At 41.4% G+C, this 19,588-nt stretch overlaps 1 protein-coding gene across 7 annotated transcripts in view; it reads right to left on the bottom strand.

Moving 5' to 3' along the window:
* The window catches only part of RASGEF1B (RasGEF domain family member 1B), a 577,487-nt gene that overhangs the window by 27,962 nt on the left and 529,937 nt on the right, over positions 1 to 19,588 (bottom strand). Inside the window, exons 1-2 of one of the 7 annotated variants that reach the window (XM_060012287.1) lie at positions 6,326 to 6,470; positions 5,616 to 5,664 (exon numbers count right to left, since the gene is read on the bottom strand). The exons of 2 other annotated variants lie outside the window; for them this stretch is intronic. The gene's annotated coding sequence lies outside the window, so the exon portion shown is untranslated. Of the gene's footprint in view, positions 1 to 3,350; positions 3,416 to 5,615; positions 5,665 to 6,033; positions 6,471 to 19,588 lie in introns of those variants that run through there. 4 more of the 7 variants (XM_060012285.2, XM_060012286.2, XM_060012288.1 and 1 more) reach the window with 4 other exon arrangements.

Below are 19,588 nucleotides of genomic sequence, written 5' to 3'. Positions count from 1 at the left end.
CAATGGCGTTGAAGAGAATGAAAAAGACACTTCTTTCGGTTTGCATAGAGATATTTAAATAGCTCCCCCCCACACACATTGAGGGAGCACTTTGGGATAAGGGGGAGGCAATGAGACAATGGGAAACAGATTTTGGTTTTAAAAACAATGACCCAGGGCTTCCCTGGTGGCGCAGGGGTTGAGAGTCCGCTTGCTGATGCAGGGGACACGGGTTCGTGCCCCGGTCCAGTGTCCCACATGCAGCGGAGCGGCTGGGCCCCTGAGCCATGACTGCTGAGCCTGCGCGTCCGGAGCCTGTGCTCCGCAGCGGGAGAGGCCACAACAGTGAGAGGCCCGCGTACTGTTAAAAAAAAAACCCAAAAACAAACAAACAAAAAAACAATGACCCAGGCTAAAAGAAAGCTCTGAGCTGCCAAAATTAGCATACAGATTACAGGTTCTTCTGGAAAACTTCCCAAGAGGAAGTAAAAGATACCCAACCCACGTATACAAGATGAATGTTCTTTCTTATATTTAATTTGGGAAGCTGAAAAGTTGGTTGACAGACAAGATATCTTACCGGGGCAGCTAATTCAGTCACAAAGATATATCATGTCCTTCCAAGGACCCTGCAAAAGTTCAGCATGACATTGATCCAGCAGCAAGAAAGCAAGCTCTAGGTGATTTAAGGGATGAATGGATTTGAAAGGCATGCCTAATGGTTTCAAACCAACTAAAGCACCAGATGAAAAGCTGCCTTTTTTGAAACAACAGACTGTGTTTGAATTAGTGACTGCTTTTGCACAAGGTTATTTACGAGGAGGCAGGTGCATCAGTCTAAGGTGGTTTCAGGTGACAATTCCAATTGGAAGAGGGCCAGGAAAAGATGGGTGTGGGAACTAAATCAAAAGCCATCCTTCAACAACTGCTTTAGGTGTTTGGTAAATCTCTGCCAGGATGTCAAGTCAGCATTTCCTTTACACTCAGGAGAATGAGATAGCAAAGGTAGGAGTCCAAGATAAAAAAGGTTTATTTCAGCCCCTATTTCATCACAGAGCACCTCAGTGAAATATTTAATAAATCCAATGTCTTTATATTGATCGCTCTCCTTTCGCTTCTGTTCAAATGCTGGGCATGTGTCCAAACGAGGTAGAGGAAGCCCTCCCTATCACAGTTGAACTTTGAGAGCATATTTGTTTAGGGAGGAGAGGCTTAATTTAAGATCCGGCAATGACTGGTTCCCAAATTCCCATCTAAATTCCAAAGGAACTTTGCACTTTGGTGAGATGCAGCCTCTTCCTTTTTTCATTTAAGGCTCCAGAGATCGGAATGAGAAAGAGTTCACATATTTCAACTTTACTCCAGCTGGGATCTCAAGTACTTTTAGCCTCCTTTTGGCACGGCTGGATCTCAGAATACAAGTGCTGACTGTACGCTCAGAGAGTGTTTCTCTAACTATGGATTCAAGTTAGGGGAAAGTAAAAGTCAAGTCTCCCACACTGTATAAAACATGCTTATTTTGAGCTTGAAAAAAGTCTCAAAGATTATCTTCTCATTTCTTTCTAGCAGCATCTCTGGACACTAGAAATGCTACACCTCTGCTAACCTCCTTGAAAAAAGAGGTATTGTGTTGAGATTACAAACAAAACAGAGTAGACGACTCAGAATCAACTCACTTCTTTGGCATGTGAACAAAAAGTAAGTAACTCCCAGATAAGTACATTCTTTGGAACTGAGCCCCAAATGCTTTGTAGATTTCATGGTCAAGGGGAAATAATCAGTATTTTTGAGGAAAGAAGGTCCTATTTCTCTCTACAATGATGGAATGGTGGTATTTCCTGATTTATTATAGGATTCCACATTAAAAAATGAATGTGCATTTTGCTTGATTTGTCCTAGATGCTACTTAAATTTTTCTTCATTAATTCCTAATTAATGGAGGAAAGGGATTCTGACTCAAATAATTACCATCTTTGGTTTCCCTGAAAGAAAAACAAGGTTAAAATTTGTCATCTTTTGTCTTGGGTATATCTTGTCAGCAGTTTATTAAGACACAAAACAACAATTCAGTACGTGGCAACTACAAGTGGGCCTGGAGAATCATTTAAAACTTTTCTATGAGATAAATCTTTACTAATTTTTTTTTGTAGGAACTGATCACAGCGCATGTTGACATTCTTCCTGCAATGTTTTTAATCGTCTACAACCGCCATGCAGTTCCTGAGCTTAACAGTAGATGGCTCCACGTGCCTTGTCTTTGAAAGGATTAGTGCTTTCTAGCAGTAACAGTAGGTGCTGGTTTAAAAAATTCAAAGGATAATTAGAGTTCTGGGGGAAAAATTTGAGAAATTGGTGTTTGGGATCGTGGAATATTATTGAACTTTGGAAAGTGGCATTGCTCATGATATACAGTTGAAAACATATAAAGCCAGTCTATGTCTGGGTGCCTGTCTTGGGTGCCTGTCTATGATGAGAATTAATTGTCATTTTCCCAGAGGAATAAAAGTGATCTTCTGGAAAATCAGAATCATCGTTATCTAATTAAGTGTTGTCAAAAAAGAACCTTCTGGAATATTGGAAATGTTCCTCTTCTGTCCAATACAGCAGCCATTCACCACACGTAGCTATTATCGAACACTTAAATGGGGCTACGGCAATTTTTGTTTGTTTAATTTAGTTAAACTTAAGTTCATATATCCCCAGGTGGCTATTTACTGAACAGCACGGGCCATTACCTTGAACAGCACAGATATAAGTAATTGAATCATTTATACACGATAGATCTCAAGCTAAATTATAGAATATCAAATGGGGAGCATCCTTTACTAAAAGGGTTTATGTTTCTAAACCCCGTTCACCTCAGCATACTTAGTGAGGACATTCAGTAAACAAGTAGAATTTTCTATTTACAATTTATTGTGGAACATGGTTACCGGGATAATTTTATTTTTTTGGCTGCAAGTTCTTGAAAAATTACCCTTATCCCACACCCCCCTCCATTCTTCCCTTTTAGATAAATAGAAGGATACTAGCATTCTATAAAGTGCTTTCCTTTCTTACAAGACTAATTTGTACTTTCCCTGTGTTAAACTCATTTTCATACCAGGGCTTCCTAATAAAATTTGAATAAATTGAATGACTTCCAGATATAAATGTACCTTGACATGAAATAATAAACACACAAACCTAAGAAAAAATGATTGGTCAAAAGACTGGTTTTAAAATGACAAAATAGTAACACTGACTTAAAAAGTCCAAAAAATTTTCCTGACTCAACCTTCTTGAAAATAGCATTTTTAAATACACTTGTAGGAGAAAAACAAGAGCAAAAAACAGCGTAAGCAGATAATAAATCTCTACATAATTTTCACCAATAAGAAGAAATTTCACTCTTCTCTCTTCATTTCCACACACCAAGTAGCTGAACATCTAACTGCAGACCATTCTTCAGCCTTCATTGTTCCACAGCTAATAAAGGGTGCAAATGAACGAGGTGATAGTACAGCAAGATAAATCAGTTAACACAGAGCTAAAAGAGACTCACAAATCATCTAGTTCAACACCTTGTCAATTTCACAGATCCTGCAGGTATAGGGAGAAAGTAAGTGACTTGTTAGGGCTCCAGATTGATTAGAACCCTAGGCTCTATTCCCAAGGCAGAAATCTGCCCACAGCGCTAGGCTACATCTGTCATCCTAGGATAATCAAGGGTTGCACAAATCTAATTTTTATAGATTTAACTGGAAAACCAAAAAGGACAACTAAAGGGGGGATAACACCTGTATTCAACCACTAAAGACAAAATTCCCATCAATCTTAAGCAGTATTTTCAACAGTACAATTTGTCTCTTTAAGACCTTACAAGATGTTATAATGGTTGTTCCATTTATTATTTGTGGCACCAGAATCAAGATTCTAAGTCCCTGCTTCAGGGATTCCAGATTCTTCTCCCAAGTAAGGGAGGATACCCTAATTTTCTCATCTCCTGTCCAAGCAGGTACTCTCTTTGGGGTCATCCAAATGCTCCTCCGAAGTCTAATTCTTCCAGGCCACCTCTGGAGATTGATCCCACCACTTCCGGTGCCATATTAGGTAACTTACCAACATAAACAGTCACCTAGTTTTGCCCCTTCAATTTTCTTACTTTTTCCTAGATAGGTGTTATTCAATTGATTTTTTTTTTTTTTTTGGTCTATTGTAGTTTATTGGCCAGTAGTTAGACTGTAAGAATGTAATGGTAGTAATAATATAAGAAATGTGAATGATTATGATAAATAATAAAAATTTAAAATATTTAACAATATATGCCTAAGAATAACTTAAATTAAAAAAACAATAAATATAAATAGTTTATGGTGATTTTCGGTTCCAAAAGACAGAACGATCTCAGGAATCAGATTAAATGTCTAATGGAGCATATAAAATGGAGCAAGACTGAAAATGCACCAGGGGAGAAATCAATTCGAAGAATTTAACACTCCATTAGACCACTGAAAAGTACTACACTTAGTAGCCAGAAATATTGCCACCTCTAGGAAGACAAAGGATTGACCCACATGTCGTGGAAGAATGCCAACAAGACACTTGCTAATCAGTAGCCGATCTTCTCCACTTCTCCAGAAAACCTGCTTGAAAGGCGTAACAGAGCAGCGCTTGTGAACCCTGACTTCTGTCAAGTGCCCTAGGTCCTCCTTGGCCCAACAATTGCCCCCCCCCCATAAACTAACCATTAATGATAGGACCTAACAAGCTGCCACACTTTTTAATCTGCTATGAAAATCTTGACAGCCAAGAATTTTTCTTTCATTTTAGAAGTCAATTCTACATTTGCTCTAAACCTCACCTGACTAGTTGTTTTCCTTCCAAATCTCCAATCAGGCATATACTCTGGTTAACTGTAACCTCCTTGTTTCTTAGCACAGGCTTATCACCATGGTCCATGTTTTAAACTAAGACACAGCTATCACATGCCAAGCTCTAGCTACTGTTTTCGGGAGGAAAGAAAAATTATTCACCCCATCTGAGTCTGACTGTACCAGACATTATTCAAGAGTGCAAAACCCTGATCCCTGAACTCTTCCCTTTATGCACTCAGTTCAGAGACCCTCCCTCGGCCATTAGAGATCATCCAGGGCTAAATATAGATCTACGCACACCAGCGGTCCCTGGCCACCGTCACATGGTGCTGCTGACGAACTCCTTGGAGACGCCTTCTGCCCAAACATACATACACAAATTTCTGTGCATATTCATCCATACACACTATACCCACCGAAATCGTCGGCGAAGACGGACACATCTACATTCAGAAGAGAAAGTGGCTCCCTAGAGCTCCCCTCCTGCGGTTTACTACACGTGTGCCGCCCTCCGCACTGTCAGAGGACCTAGCTACGCTGCTTTCGCCTGAGCTCCGCGGATCAGGTTGGGGTAAGGTGGGAATCAATACTCCAGTGGATCCCAGACAGACACACACACTTACACTTCAGCCCCCCTGTTCCGCCCTGTTCAGCTTGTACAGCACTGAAGTTGTTTCCACGGTTCCCCTAGAGAGAGGAGCCTCCCCCCGCTAGCGGAGGCTCCCAGGTACCCACAGTTCACGTTATTATCGCCCAGCCAGGTGACCCGAGACAACTCACCTGAGCTCAGGGCAACAGCAAGGCGACACGTTGTGTCCCAAGTTACCAGCTGAACGGAGAAAGGAAAGAATATCACCTCGTCAGTGGCGAGCACATGACCTCTGTTCCCTTGTCTCTTCCTAAGAGTCAGACCTTAGATTATAAGGCTCCGTCACCAAAAATAAGCAGGACCCCCAACTGCCCACCCCCCACACACACACTCACGAAAACTAGCCAAGAAGTAGAAGGAAACAACCTAGCTGTGCACAGGAAGGGAAGAAAGGTTGAAGAAAGGATGAAAGCGACCAGAACTCAGACAAATCCTCAAAAACTGTACCAAGATCTCGAGACAGAAGGCCTGGCTGCGGGATCGGGGCGAGAAAAGCAAAGCAAAACCCAAGCCTGTCCCCGCCCGGGCCCCAGTAGCTGGGGCACGCACCTGCTGGCACCGTGTCCGCTCCCGGGGCGGCCCCAGACGCCCTCGGCGGCCTGGCGGGAGGACTCCCCACTTCCCCCGCTTTTGCGGGACGCTCTGCACCAGCAAGCGCTCGCTGACCAGAATCTCCCGCCGCCTCCAGGGGCACTGGCAGCCGGGGCGCAGTCAGAGATCAGACTGCTCCGCGCGCAGCTCCCGGGCCGCCAGGGAGAGCGCAGCGCGCAGCAGGGTGGCGCGTTCCCGCTGCCGGGCTCCGGTTTCTCCCGTGAGAACTGCTGACCAGGGAACAACCCACCGGCAGATGCACCCGGGGTCCTCGGCTTCCCAGCTGTTTTCCGCGTGCCCACCAACGCAACCAAAGTGGAGGAAGCAAAAGAGCGCAAAAAATTCCGCCCAACCAGTCGGGTGCCTTGTTTATACTGAAACTACTGCCACCGCCGCCGCCGCCGCCACCGCCGCGCACACCCCCTTCTCTTCGAGTGCCCGCCCCCGCCGCCAGCCCCGCCCCCTCCGGCCCCCGCAGACCAATCACGGCGCAGCTCACCGCCCACTCTGCCACCGCCCCCGGCGCCCGCGGCCAGCCCACGCGTCCCCGGGGGCCCGGGACTCCAGTGGCGCGGCTACCGGTTGTCCTCCCACGCTGCGGAGGCCGGCGGAGCCCGGCGCAGGCGTGTTTAACTACGCTGGTTCGGCTCGCTCGGACTGCGTGCGTTCCCTCCTGAGGGCACCTGCCGGGGGCTGTTTGTGCAGTCATGTGTATGCCTGTGTGTGTTCGTTTACCTGTGTGCTACCTGTAAATACCGGCCCGACCTGTTATACAGTATCTATTAACATAATTATGAGCTAGAGGTTACTGTCCCTCTAATTTTCAGAAGAGAGCTGAGGGAAACCACAAGAACATTCGCTCAGCAAATATTTACAGAAAGCCTGAGTGCTAGGCTTTGTGCCAAACGCTGGGGGCACACTCCAGGCTGGTCCCTGCCATTAGGAAGCCTTACAGTTAAGTGATGGACAAACGTTAAGCAAATGGTCACCCAAACAAAATGTAAAATTGTGGCTGTTACAAGTTCCACAAAGAAAGGAAAACTGCTGTGAAATATGTTTCTGGAGGCAAAGAGGGGAGGTCTGACCTCAGTAAAGGCTGTGCTGTCATGGTAACCGCATGCTCTATCATTGGATACTTGATAACTATTTCAGGAAAAACGGTAAAACTATTTTTCTAATAAAAATTTGTACGAATAAAAAGAGGCTGGGGACTTCCCTGGTGGCGCAGTGGTTGAAAGCCCTCCTGCCGATGCAGGGTACACGGGTTCGTGCCCCGGTCCGGGAAGATCCCACATGCCGCGGAGCGGCTGGGCCCTGAGCCATGACCGCTGAGTCTGCGCGTCTGGAGCCTGTGCTCCGCAACGGGAGAGGCCACAGCAGTGAGAGGCCCGCATACCGCAAAAAAAAAAAAAAAAAAGAGGCTGGAGGGAAGAAACGATGAAAACAAATAAGGGAAGGAAGAGACGCAAGGAAAGAACAAAATCTTAAATCATCAGGAGCCTCTCTTGCCTGCCATGTGACCTTGAGTAAGTAAAGTAGCTTTTCTGAGCTTCAGTTTTCCCTTGTGTAAAACAACACTCTTCATACCTATCCTATAGGGCTATAATTAGGATTACTGAGATAGAGGAACTCTTTTTGTCCCTGCTCCAGCTTCCCTCCCGCCTCCTCCTTGCTGGGTTGGAAACAGCATGAAGTTCACCTTGCCTATTAGCTGATTCCTCCCCTTATTTCCTTCATCTGTACCTCCTCTCACTTCTCTTTGCCTAATTATACTCCCTCCTTCTCTTCTGTAAATGAGTCTCCTGTGACTCCGTTGTCTACTCTCACCTATCTGAGCTTCTCTGCAGTTTGAAGAAGGAGCCCTAAGACCAAGAAGGCTTGGCGGGTCCAGCTGTTCAGAGTAAAGCACCAAGGCTTGGGTGGCCCAGCCCAGCCCAGCTGTTGTGGTTGTGCTGGTTGGCTAGTCTTTCAAGCTCAGTTTTCCACCCTGGTTCTGCAACAAACAAGCCGTATGAGGTTGGGCAAGTCATTGACAATCTTGAGGTTCCTGGTCCTGTAGCAATAAATTAAGACTTGGACTAAATCATGATTTCTTAATGGAAATATTTGACATATCCTTTGTAACCTCCGGTTACACACCAGCCCAGAAGATTTTGCCCAGTTTTACATTCTGAAGTTATTTTTCCCACCAAAACAAAAGATGTTTATTTATTTCTCAAAAATATAAAATGGATACCATGAGACTGTTCATTCAATGCTTTACCAAACCACATTCCTGCTCCGCATTCTGGCCGATCCCCCAGGACCCCTTCCATCTCCCTATATGAGAGATAATATATACGGAGACAGCTCCAGAGTTAGGTGGCTCAAACCCTAACTCTGTCTCTATCACTTAGCCAGCGATCAAACCTTAGAAAACACATGGACAGATTCTGGGCCCCCATTTACTCATCTGAGAAACAGCAGTCGTGGTTTAGAAAAGCAAATTCTTCACAGAAGAAGATTAAAAGAGATAATACACAAAATGAGTTTGGAACAGTGTCCCTTAGAGAAGCCTTCCCTGACCTTCCTACTTAACAACTGCAATCTCATCATCCCCACTCCATCTCGTCATTCCCTTCCCTGCTGTGTTGTTTCCTCCATAGGCCTTATACCACCATTTAACATACTGTCTATTTTACTGATCATTCCCTCCCTCTCCTCACTGGAATATAAGCTCCAGAAGAGCCGGGTCTGTTGTTGTTATTGTAGTTGTTGTCTTCCTGCTGTATTTTCAACGTCTAGAATGGTGTCTTACAGTAAATAAACATTCAATATAAGTACGTGTTAGTTGGATTACTTAATTAATTAATGCCTAGCACATGGTAAGCACTCAGTAAATAATAGCTGTTATGACTATGTATTAAGTATTCTCTATCATGAAAATATATTCTGTCCATTCTTTACTTGTCATAGTTTCTTTCTGGTCTTTTGACTCCATTGGCTCAACGCTTGTCTCTGTAAATCTTGGTAAGCTCAGTAATACTGGTCAAATTGATGCAAATAAACCCCTGCTGAGTAAGACCTCACTCCAGTAATAAAAATAGCCACTTGTATTGAGCTTCTGCTATGTGGCCGGCTTTGTGCTGAACATTATTTTTCTTCTCCTTTCCTCTTGGACCTGGGGTTCACAAAATTAGAACCATTGTCATGACTGATCCATGTTCTTCCTTTTATTTCACTTTCTTTCATTTCCCATCTAAGATCCTTTTCACCACCCCAAAGGCACTTACTCCTTCACACTATTTAGTGTGAGTTTTTCGATCCGCCTTTCATGAACAATGGCTTATTGTTTTATGTGAGCACAAGAGTATACTTATCTAAATGTTATTGTGCAATCTGTCTCATTCTGTTTCTCACTGTTTTCTCTCCAACTTTTGATTTTGATCATCCACCCATGTTGACATACATTGATGTTGTTCACTCCGTTTACTCACTGTTGAGTGTTTCACCATATTTGTGTTACGGTTTTTGCTTACATGTTCTTTCATCCTCACTAAAACTCTGAGATATAGGTACTGTTTTCTCCATTTCTGAGATAAGGGAATAAGGCTTAGGAAGGTAAATAACTGCCAAGGCCATTCAGCTGGAGAAGCCATGAATTAAACCCATATCTCTCTGATTCCAATGTTCCCATCTTCTCACTCTACAAAATGGATTTATTACTGTAAGATTTTTGAAATAATGTCTGAAAAATATCCTCTACCTCTTGGTCATTTTATATGTCCAAGATATTGCTGTTAAAACTAGTAGATATGTGTATTTAAATTAAACCAGAGTTGGGCTTCCCTGGTGGCGCAGTGGTTGAGAGCCCGCCTGCCGATGCAGGGGACACGGGTTCGTGTCCCAGTCCGGGAAGATCCCACATGCTGCGGAGCGGCTGGGCCCGTGAGCCATGGCCGCTGAGCCTGCGCGTCCGGAGCCTGTGCTCCGCAACGGGAGAGGCCACAACAGTGAGAGGCCCACATACCGCAAAAAAAATAAATAAATAAAAATAAAAATTAAACCAAAGTCTTTTCATTGCTGTTAAAACTAGTAGATATATGTATTTAAACCAGAGATCAGTTCTTGTCATTGCAAAGCAGCATTTATTATGTCTCAGATGCAAGTTTAACATTATTTGTGATTTATGATCTTAAGACACAAGAACTTTATTTTTTTTTAAAGAGATTGTTGTTGACTTTTTTTTTAAAGGTCAGTGTGAACTTTTTAATTTAATTAATTAATTTATTTATTTATTGGCTGCATTGGGTCTTCATTGCTGCTCATGGGCTTTTTTCTCTAGTTGCTGCGAGCGGGGGCTACTCTTCGCTGCGGTGGGTGGGCTTCTCATTGCAGTGGCTTCTCCTGCTGGGAGTTTGGGCTCCAGGGTGCATGGGCTTAGTAGTTGTGGAGTGCCAGCTCCGCAGTTGAAGACACAAGAACTTTAAATGAAAATCTCACAAAGCATAATGGCCTTCAAAGTTTTAAAAATTGTCCTATCAAAGAGGAATGAGGCTCCAGAACACCAGATAGGACTAAAGAGGGAAAAGTATAAGGGAATGGATCAAGGCTTCAGGGTAAGAAAAACATTAACGATGCTCCAAGTTGAATAGCAGCTTTTTCTCGTATTGAATTCCTTCTCTCTGGATCATAAAGGGCCTTGTGAAATGGCCAAGTAACTCTCCAAAACACTTCCATGTATTCTCTTTCATTTAGTTTCTAGTGTCACTCTGAAATATGAAGATGAAGAGTCCAAGGATACTGAATCTTAGCCCCAGTTTATAAATGGCAGGAAATGAAGGCATTGGTCACACTAGTTACCAACAGCCAATCTAGACTGCAGCCTCAAACTTCTCACTTTCTAAGCCAAGGAAGACAAACCCATTTTTTATAAGTATGATGTATATTGCCTCTTGTGTATTTCAATAAAAGATTACAAGAATTTCATAAAGCAAAAACGTGAAGAATGATCAGATGCAATTTTGAGAAAATCATTGAACAATTCCTAAGCAAGGTATTTGAATATAACTTTGTAGCTGGTTAACTCGCCCTTTAGCATCTCTGAACTAATCACAGCTTCTGTGGAACACACAAACCCAATTATTTTTTTTAAACAGGTAAGAAATAAACCCTATAATACCTAAGTACTGCACAGATACCAAATTATTTATTTTATGTAAAAGAAAGAAAAAAGCAATTGCTTTTGCACAGAGAATAGATTTAAAGGAAGAGGAAGAAAAAAAAACCATAATTCTCCCCCCAGCCCCACCTCTTTCACAGAGGAGGAGGAAATACTGTAGTGGTGTGGCTAGGTAGAGACAAAGATATTTTGGAGCCAGAGGTCTCATTTCTTGGGATCTGGGTTCCATTTCTTGGGATCCTCTCTCTTTGGACTCTCTCTCCCACATGGCTGCAATGGTATGATGGGGTGTTAGGTCAGTTAGACCAGCCTGGCTCTAGACCTTAGAGAAAACCCCTTATATTACCTGGCTTTTTAGCATGCTTTGGTTTCATACCCTCTTCCTCATTCTAGCCTGAGTAAAAGGGATTCTGCCCATGGGCCAACCTAGCTTATGAGGAGGCCATGTTGGAATTTCATAGTAATAAAGCATGTACGTGTTTGACATTGGCCTCTATTCATACCTTTCCCTGGAACTTGAAAGAAGGATGATGAACGACAGACGTGAAAATTTAGATATTCAAGATTCCGAGTCCCGGGCCCTTCATAAATACAAAATGAACCCTGCCACTTAGAGGAATTTTTGTGATGAAACACATGATTGGATCAGCCTTGGAATGGTCTCCTCAATAATAATTCCTAACAATTGTTATCATTTACAGTGTTCTTTCACATCATTGTCTCATTTAGGGAGAATATTGGGTCTGTGAGGGTCAATCAGTTCTAATGGTAGTCATTACAGAGGCATGTATTTTCCTTTCTTGGGATCACTAAAAATACTACAGAGAGCCATTCATTTAGATTTGCTAAGAAGATACCACTAAATAGAAGGGAATTGACTAGAAAAGATAACTTCAGGGAAGTTTCTTCCACACATCTAGGTGATCCTCTTTCACTGTCACTTCTGTCTACCAGATCTTAAAGTTGTACAAAAGAATGTAACAACTGCATGGGAAATTCCACAACAGATATAGTAGGTTTTCAGCGTCTCCTAAGAAAATGTACAAAGTTACCATATGTTCATTTATACTAGACTAGAACTGTTGAACAGCAAATTTATTATTTTTCCTTTATAAGCATCGTTGTTTTGCTCATTTGCCAATTTTTACTTACTCTTATAAAGTAATTAGTTGTAATAAACTCAGGAGGGATATTGATATTGAGAAATAATAGTACTTGGCCTGATCATAAGCTTATGAGACAGTCTTATCATCACTGATTATGTAATTCATAGTGACTTATTTTTTCTACACGGACAAAGAAATATTTCATAACCTTAAACACATTATTTTGATACAATGTATCATTCTTTTGAGTGGAAATTCAATTATAAACATGAGCTTCTTTGGATAAATATTCTTTATCCTGTAAAATCTTTACAGTGAATAGTAAATACACATATATTTCTCTAGTTCTCATTTCTCTTTCTAGAGGTTTTTGTCTGGTTTCTTGTGAGTGAGTTGATCTTATAATGAATTAAGAAAAGGTTTTTCTGTTTCAAATTCTTATAGCCTTCAATGTTAAGTCTGATTACTTTGCTAGAAGGTCCCCTCAGTTTTGACTAATTACCAATCTATGTCCTAGAACACTGAGTGGGAGGGAGAAAATGAATAATAGAATAATAAAATTTTAGAGCTGGGAGAAATATTAATGATCATCTCTTTTCATCTTTCCCCACCCCAATGCCACCAACCAAGGCATTTTTGAGCTGAGGAAATTGAATCCTAGAGAGATTAAATGATCTAAGGCCATCCAACAAGATAACAACAAAGTTACACAAGTCAAAGAGTCTGGATGATAAGCCCAAAACTTCAAAAACTATGATTTTGCTTCCTAATTATTCCTGCAGGGCTGAAATTTATGGAGCTACTTTGACGTTATAGAAGTACAATTTGTTTCCAAATATTTATGACAAATATTCTCTACTAAATACTTCTTGATGAAATGATAAAGGAGAATTCTTTAGGTGTCGCTAATAGCTTTTATTAGAATTCTCTAAATATTGCTAATATCATTTATTTTATTTAATAGTCAAGATAGTAAAATAGTAAACTCTTGGTTGCTTTATCATTAAAGTAACCATCGTCTAGATTATTAATCAGACTTCATAAACTATATTCAATAAATTATGTTGGGCTTCCCTGGTGGCGCAGTGGTTGAGAGTCCGCCTGCCGATGCAGGGGACACGGGTTCGTGCCCCGGTCCGGGAAGATCCCACATGCCGCGGAGCGGCTAGGCCCATGAGCCACAACTACTGAGCCTGAGCTCTAGAGCCCGCGAGCCACAACTACTGAGTCTGCGTGCCACAACTACTGAAGCCCGCGCACCTAGAGCCCGTGCTCGGCAACAAGAGGAGCCACCGCAATGAGAAGCCCACACACCGCAACTAAGAGTAGCCCCTGCTCGCCACAACTAGAGAAAGCCCGTGCACAGCAACGAAGACCCAACACAGCCAAAAATAAAAACAAATAAATTAATTTAAAAAAAAGAACTAAAGGAAAATGGAGGTTGAATATATGGAAATATATCCCTATTAGTGGAATAGTCCATTTACTTCAGGTCTGTTGAGAGAGTCAGGGTGTATGCTTATGAGATGTGTCTGGATGAGTAAATGAGGTGGAAAGACATGTCTGTTGCCTGTAGAGGTGAAGTTTGAAAAGAACTGGAAGAAATAGGAATTTTCTGGCCCAGACTGTGTTGCTCTGTGACTTTCAAGAGATTATCTCTGAAGGAAAAGCATGTAAGGAAATAAGCCTAAGAAAGACCAAGGCCTTCTCTGTAGAGGTATGAATTTAACACCTCTCACAGCAAGAAATTCATAACGGAAGCTCAAATAAAATGTCTTAGTCTGGATAAAGTTCCCCAGATAAATAAAACAATTGTCTTCAGTAAGAACTCATACAAACTCTCTTTGAAATGCCCTGCCTTCCTAAGTTAAAAGTCAAACACCAGCTGTTACGAAAAGCAGTTGTGAGCCCAAACTTTCTAACTTCCAAGATACTAACAAGCTGTACTTTTCCACCCAAAATAGTTGAACTAGGACATACTGTTTGTTTGTTTTTTTTGCGGTATGTGGGCCTCTTACTGCTGTGGCCTCTCCCGTTGCGGAGCACAGGCTCCGGACTCGCAGGCTCAGCGGCCATGGCTCACGGGGCCCAGCCGCTCCGCGGCATGTGGGATCTTCTCGGACCGGGGCACGAACCCGTGTCCCCTGCATCGGCAGGCGGACTCTCAACCACTGTGTCACCAGGGAAGCCCAGAACATACTGTTTTGAAAATACTTCTAAATAGATGCGATTTTGGTTAGCCCTGCCCCTGCTCTTGCATTAAGGCTAATGGTAGACAATTGTCATTTTTTCATTCAGAACATACAACAAAATAAAAATGAATGTGAATTTTGGACTGTGCCTTTCCATTGGTGAGCAAAAAACCCATATATATTGCCAGAACCAAGACTTTAAAATATGTCACAGTGACATAAAATCCAGGAACATCTAGCCTGATGAGGTGCCTATATTAGGCTTCACAAATTTATATTGGAGTTTTTAGACTTTCTTTCCTTTTATTTTCTCTTCTTTTCTTTTTCTTTATTTCCCTCCCCCTGCTCCTTCCTTCCTTCCTCCTTCCTCCCCATCCCTCCCTCCCTCTCTCTCTCTCTCTTTCTTTCTTTCTCTGCAGTTTACATAGTGGCGAATTTTTTTACTCTAAACCTCGGAGTAACCAACCCACGATTCAACAAAGAGGTAATGTTTGAACCTGTTAGACAGATATTTTAGGGACAACCAACCAGTATATTGAAATAAGTCATTTGCAAAAAGGCTAGCACAACTTGCTCCAGAGCACACAAAATGAGGAAGAAAATGCAAAACAGAACAGCCTGTTGAGAGCAAGCAATGGAAGGGACTCATTTTCTCACCTGTAGAGTGAAAGCAGTGACCATTCTTTCAAAGGGACCCTAGTCAGTGTAGGAACAAATAACAAGGATCCTATAGAACTTGGCTCTCTGTTGGTGAAGTTAACATCTTAGATTCTTAGTTTCCTCAACTGTAAAATGAGGGGATTGGAGATATGATTTCAGAGGTGTTTTCTAGCTGGCAAATGCTACTTCATATTAAGACTGTTTTTAATTGTCAGCTTTTAGACTCGTTCCATCTGGATACCTCAGCAGCCAGCCAAGAGGCTTGAGATGGCCCAGAAGTGATGGACTTGACCCAACTCCACTGACTTGGTTATGGTTATGGTCATGGTTATGGGCTATCTTTCCCTGGAGTTTAATGTCTGTCTTATTATAGTGATTATGATGCTTGAAAGAGTCCCTAGGGATCTGCTTTCACTTCCCCCTAAGGCTCGGCCTACATTAGAGGCAATAACTGCAACTAAACATCCCATGGCATAGTGATACCACTGCTCTGGGTCTGGTTTAATAAGACTTGACATTCAGCTTCAGTGATGGAAGGTCTGTGATGAATTTTGGGGACTAATTTCTTATCCAATGGTTATGCATTCCATATAGGGTGACCAACCATATCAATTTGCCCGGGACTAACCTGGTTTTAGCCCAGAAAACCCTATGTCTTGGGCAAACCCTCAGCTCCTGGAAAACTGGCATGGTTGCTCACCCTAATTCCACAGATATTTACTGAGGACCTTCTATCGGCCAGGCCCTGGAAAAAGGAAACCCAAAGAAAACGAAATAGACAAGATTCCTATCATCATGAGGCTACCATCCATGTGGGCAAGACAGACATTAAACAAGGGAATAAATAATAACCAATCACTGCAGATGATGATCAGTCCTGGGATGGAGAAGAGCTGTGGGGCTCTGCTTAGAGGGGTCAGGGAAGATTCCTCTTAAGTAAGCCCTGAAGGATTCGGAGTCAGTCATGAGTATTGGCAGGACAGGTAAATTCTAGGTCATTTCTAAGAATGAAGAGGCACTTCAAGAAAACCTTAGGGGAATATTATCACTCTCTAAAATTATCTTATCTATCCATTTATGTGCTTACTATTAGAATTAGTTTTAGAATACAAATGCTAATAGAATAATTAGACTAAAAAATGCACTCCAGCAAAGACCCAATCTATAATGCCAACAGTACTCACAATACTTGGTATTTAGTAGGTGTTCAATGTCTATTGAATAAATAACGGAGTGAAATATTTCAATCTACAATGTAGCTCCCTGAAACTTACTTTCCCCCAATTATATCCTTTTTCTCAACCAGACTGTCCATAAAGCAGATGGAGATATAGATCCTATGGAAACACCCATAAGCTTCAGGCTAGGGCTATTCTAAGCCAGTCTGTGCCTACTGGCTCCAAGAGAGACTTTTCACGCCCTTTCCTTTGCTCTGTGCCGAGGTATCAGCGCATAGGATGTTAGGTGTTTTGCTGCCTAAGTTAAGGAGAGATAGGTCTCATCTCAAGTTTTAAGGCTTCAGCTTTATGATGACCTGCTTCTATTGGTGGGTTGTGGTGGTACAAATTAAAAGAAAGCAGAGGTCTAGCAAACTCACCTTTTCCATTAGGACATTTCTCACATCCCTTGAAACAGCTCACCATTATGACTCTCTCACTTCTGATCATGGTACCTTTATTTTCCCAGTTACTCAGGCTTGAGACCTCAAGGCCAGCTTGGCTTTTATCCAGGCTTGTTGCCTATATCCAGTCAGCGGCTATATCCTATTGTTTTTGTACCCCCCCAAATTTCCCTTGTTTTCCCTTGCCATTTACAGTCCCATCGCATTCAGAGATTAGAGAAATGACCACCTACTTGACTGCCACCCCTGCACCTGCCCAAAAAGACACATACAGATACACATACAGTATACTTCTAGATTAGACTAGCCCTGATATGTGGTATCTCAGGAACTTGAGTTGTTCACTTGCTCCAAAACTGATGGTGGTTTGCTATATTTTGAAGCATGAAGGCTTTCAACCAAACTTTCCAATCTTACCTCTTTTTAAATTTTATTTTATTTATTTTTTTATATAGCAGGTTCTTATTAGTTATCTATTTTATACATATTAGTGTATATATGTCAATCCAATCTCCCAACAATCTTACCTCTTAGTTATGCTTTTATATACATAGGAATCCAATTGAGTTCACTGCCTATCTCTGGAAAAAAATGTTTCTTTTTCCCATTTCTATGATTTTTCTTATACTGTCCCATTTACCTGAAAGTTCCATTCGAACTTTAATAGTCCCAAAATATATTACAAATAACTGTTTCTGCCTGAATTTTAGAAACCCATTGAAAATATCTTAATCTTAAGTTCCTAGAGGGAAATTTTAATACCTGACACAATCTAATAAAGTCACAATGGCTATCATACTGATAATTTAATACTAACAAACACATTTTGTTCAACACTAGTTGAGTCTGTTGTAGGTTTTAGGGATTCAAAGCCATGGTCCCTGATGCCAAGTTGATAGGTAACAGATACAATTGCAGGGTCCAGCATTGGCAATCATGGAGCATCAGGGGTTACTCTGTATAAGCAAAAGTCCTTTGTGGCCATCTAAATTAAATTTTTTAAAAGGTGAGGAGAGGGGAGTCATTTACTGAGCATTTACTACATACCAGGACTGTGCTAAGTGCTTTCTCTAGATATTTATTTAATCTGCATAACAATCCTATAAGGCACTTAATATTATGTCCATATTCATAGAAGAGGAAACCAAAACTGAGAGAAATTTTTAAAAATTGCCTAAGAACAAACATCTAATAAATGACAGAGCCAAGATTTGGATCCAGGTGGATCTGACTCCAAAGATCATGGTCTTTGTATGACAAGGAGGACAGAGTCTATAGAGTAGACACATAAGCATTAGGTGGGTTTGCTTGCATTGTAGTAAGTGTTGTAATGGAAGTAAATACAAAGCGCGTGCACTCTCCTTTACCACATAAGTGGTTATGGTGCAGTTTGGGGGCGGAGCAATGCTGCGTAAAGATCAAGATCACCCACAGTGGAAACAGGAAGAGCTTGGTTCCAAATTTGGCTCAGTGTGAACTTGAACAAGTTGTTTATTCACCCTTCAGTTTTCTCATTTGTGAAATTAAAAAAATAATGCTTGCTTTAAAAATGAAATAATACCATATGTATAAAGTCATTAGTACAGTATCTAGAACAGAGAAGTCAATAAAAAGTAGTTAATTAAATATAATTATCATCACTATTCAGCAGCCTCTTTCATCTGTAATACCTCTTAAAAAGATATGACTATATTTTTTTATCTGTATGTGTGATTCCATTTTGGGTTGTTGAAGAACCATTTGAAAGTTGCTGACACTCTTAAATACTTCAGTATGCATCTCTTAAATATAAGGACATTCTTGGCATAAATATTGATATATCCAAACTCCTAAGAAAAATCAGCAATATTAATTAATATCATCTAATTTCTAGTATATAATTTAAATTGTCCCTCAACATTATCCCCAAGAATTCTTTGAACCAGGATATAATCAAAGTGTTGTATTTGGTTGCTGTTTCTTTATTCTCTTTTAATCTGTACCAGTCCCCACCCCACTCCCAGCCCTTTTCTGCTTTTCTTGACCTTGCCTTTTGTGAAGAAACCAATCAATTTGTCTTGGGGAAAGAACCACTTTCTGGAATTGTCTGATATTTTTCCTCAAGGTCCCATTTAACTTGTCCTTCTATCCTCTAAGTTATCCATAAATTGGAAAGCGGGTCTTAAAGCTTTGTTTTTAAGTTAAACATGGCAAGAATGCTTCAAAGTCGATGCTACGTAGTTCATATTACATCACAGCAAAATTCCCATGACCACTTCCTCTTCAAAATATTTTGTGGTTTCGTAGCTACCTCTGGGGATATGGTTAGACCAGTGGTTTTCAACTCCGGCTTCACTTAGAATCATCTGGGGAATTTTAAGAAATATTTGTTCCTGAGTTGCATCCCTAGCATTTCTTGTCTCAGGCCCAGGCATTGGTATTGTTGTAAAGCTGTCCCAGATGATTCTCATTTTAATCAGGGTAAACAGAGACGGGTTTAGGACACCAGCTCTGAGAAGGCAAGGGGCATACCTTCCTTATTTACATATTGGCAGTGTTCAGTGGAAGGCCTGGTGGCTCTTAATTACTGCTCAATGATACATGCTCAATCAATCAATCAATCAATCAATCAGTGAATATTCAGCACATAGACCACCTCATCCTCCTCTCTTACTCCAGCTTTTCTTTGTTTTCTATGTGGTGTACTAGGAAGCCAATAGGTTAATTTTACAGCATGTTTAGAGAAATCAGAACACGCCATTATTTTTCCAAGTTTCTAAAAACTGTATATCGA

The sequence above is a fragment of the Delphinus delphis genome, chromosome 5, assembly GCF_949987515.2.
Source record: "Delphinus delphis chromosome 5, mDelDel1.2, whole genome shotgun sequence".
Classification (NCBI taxonomy): domain Eukaryota; kingdom Metazoa; phylum Chordata; class Mammalia; order Artiodactyla; family Delphinidae; genus Delphinus; species Delphinus delphis.
This window is presented reverse-complemented; position numbering and strand designations above follow the sequence as displayed.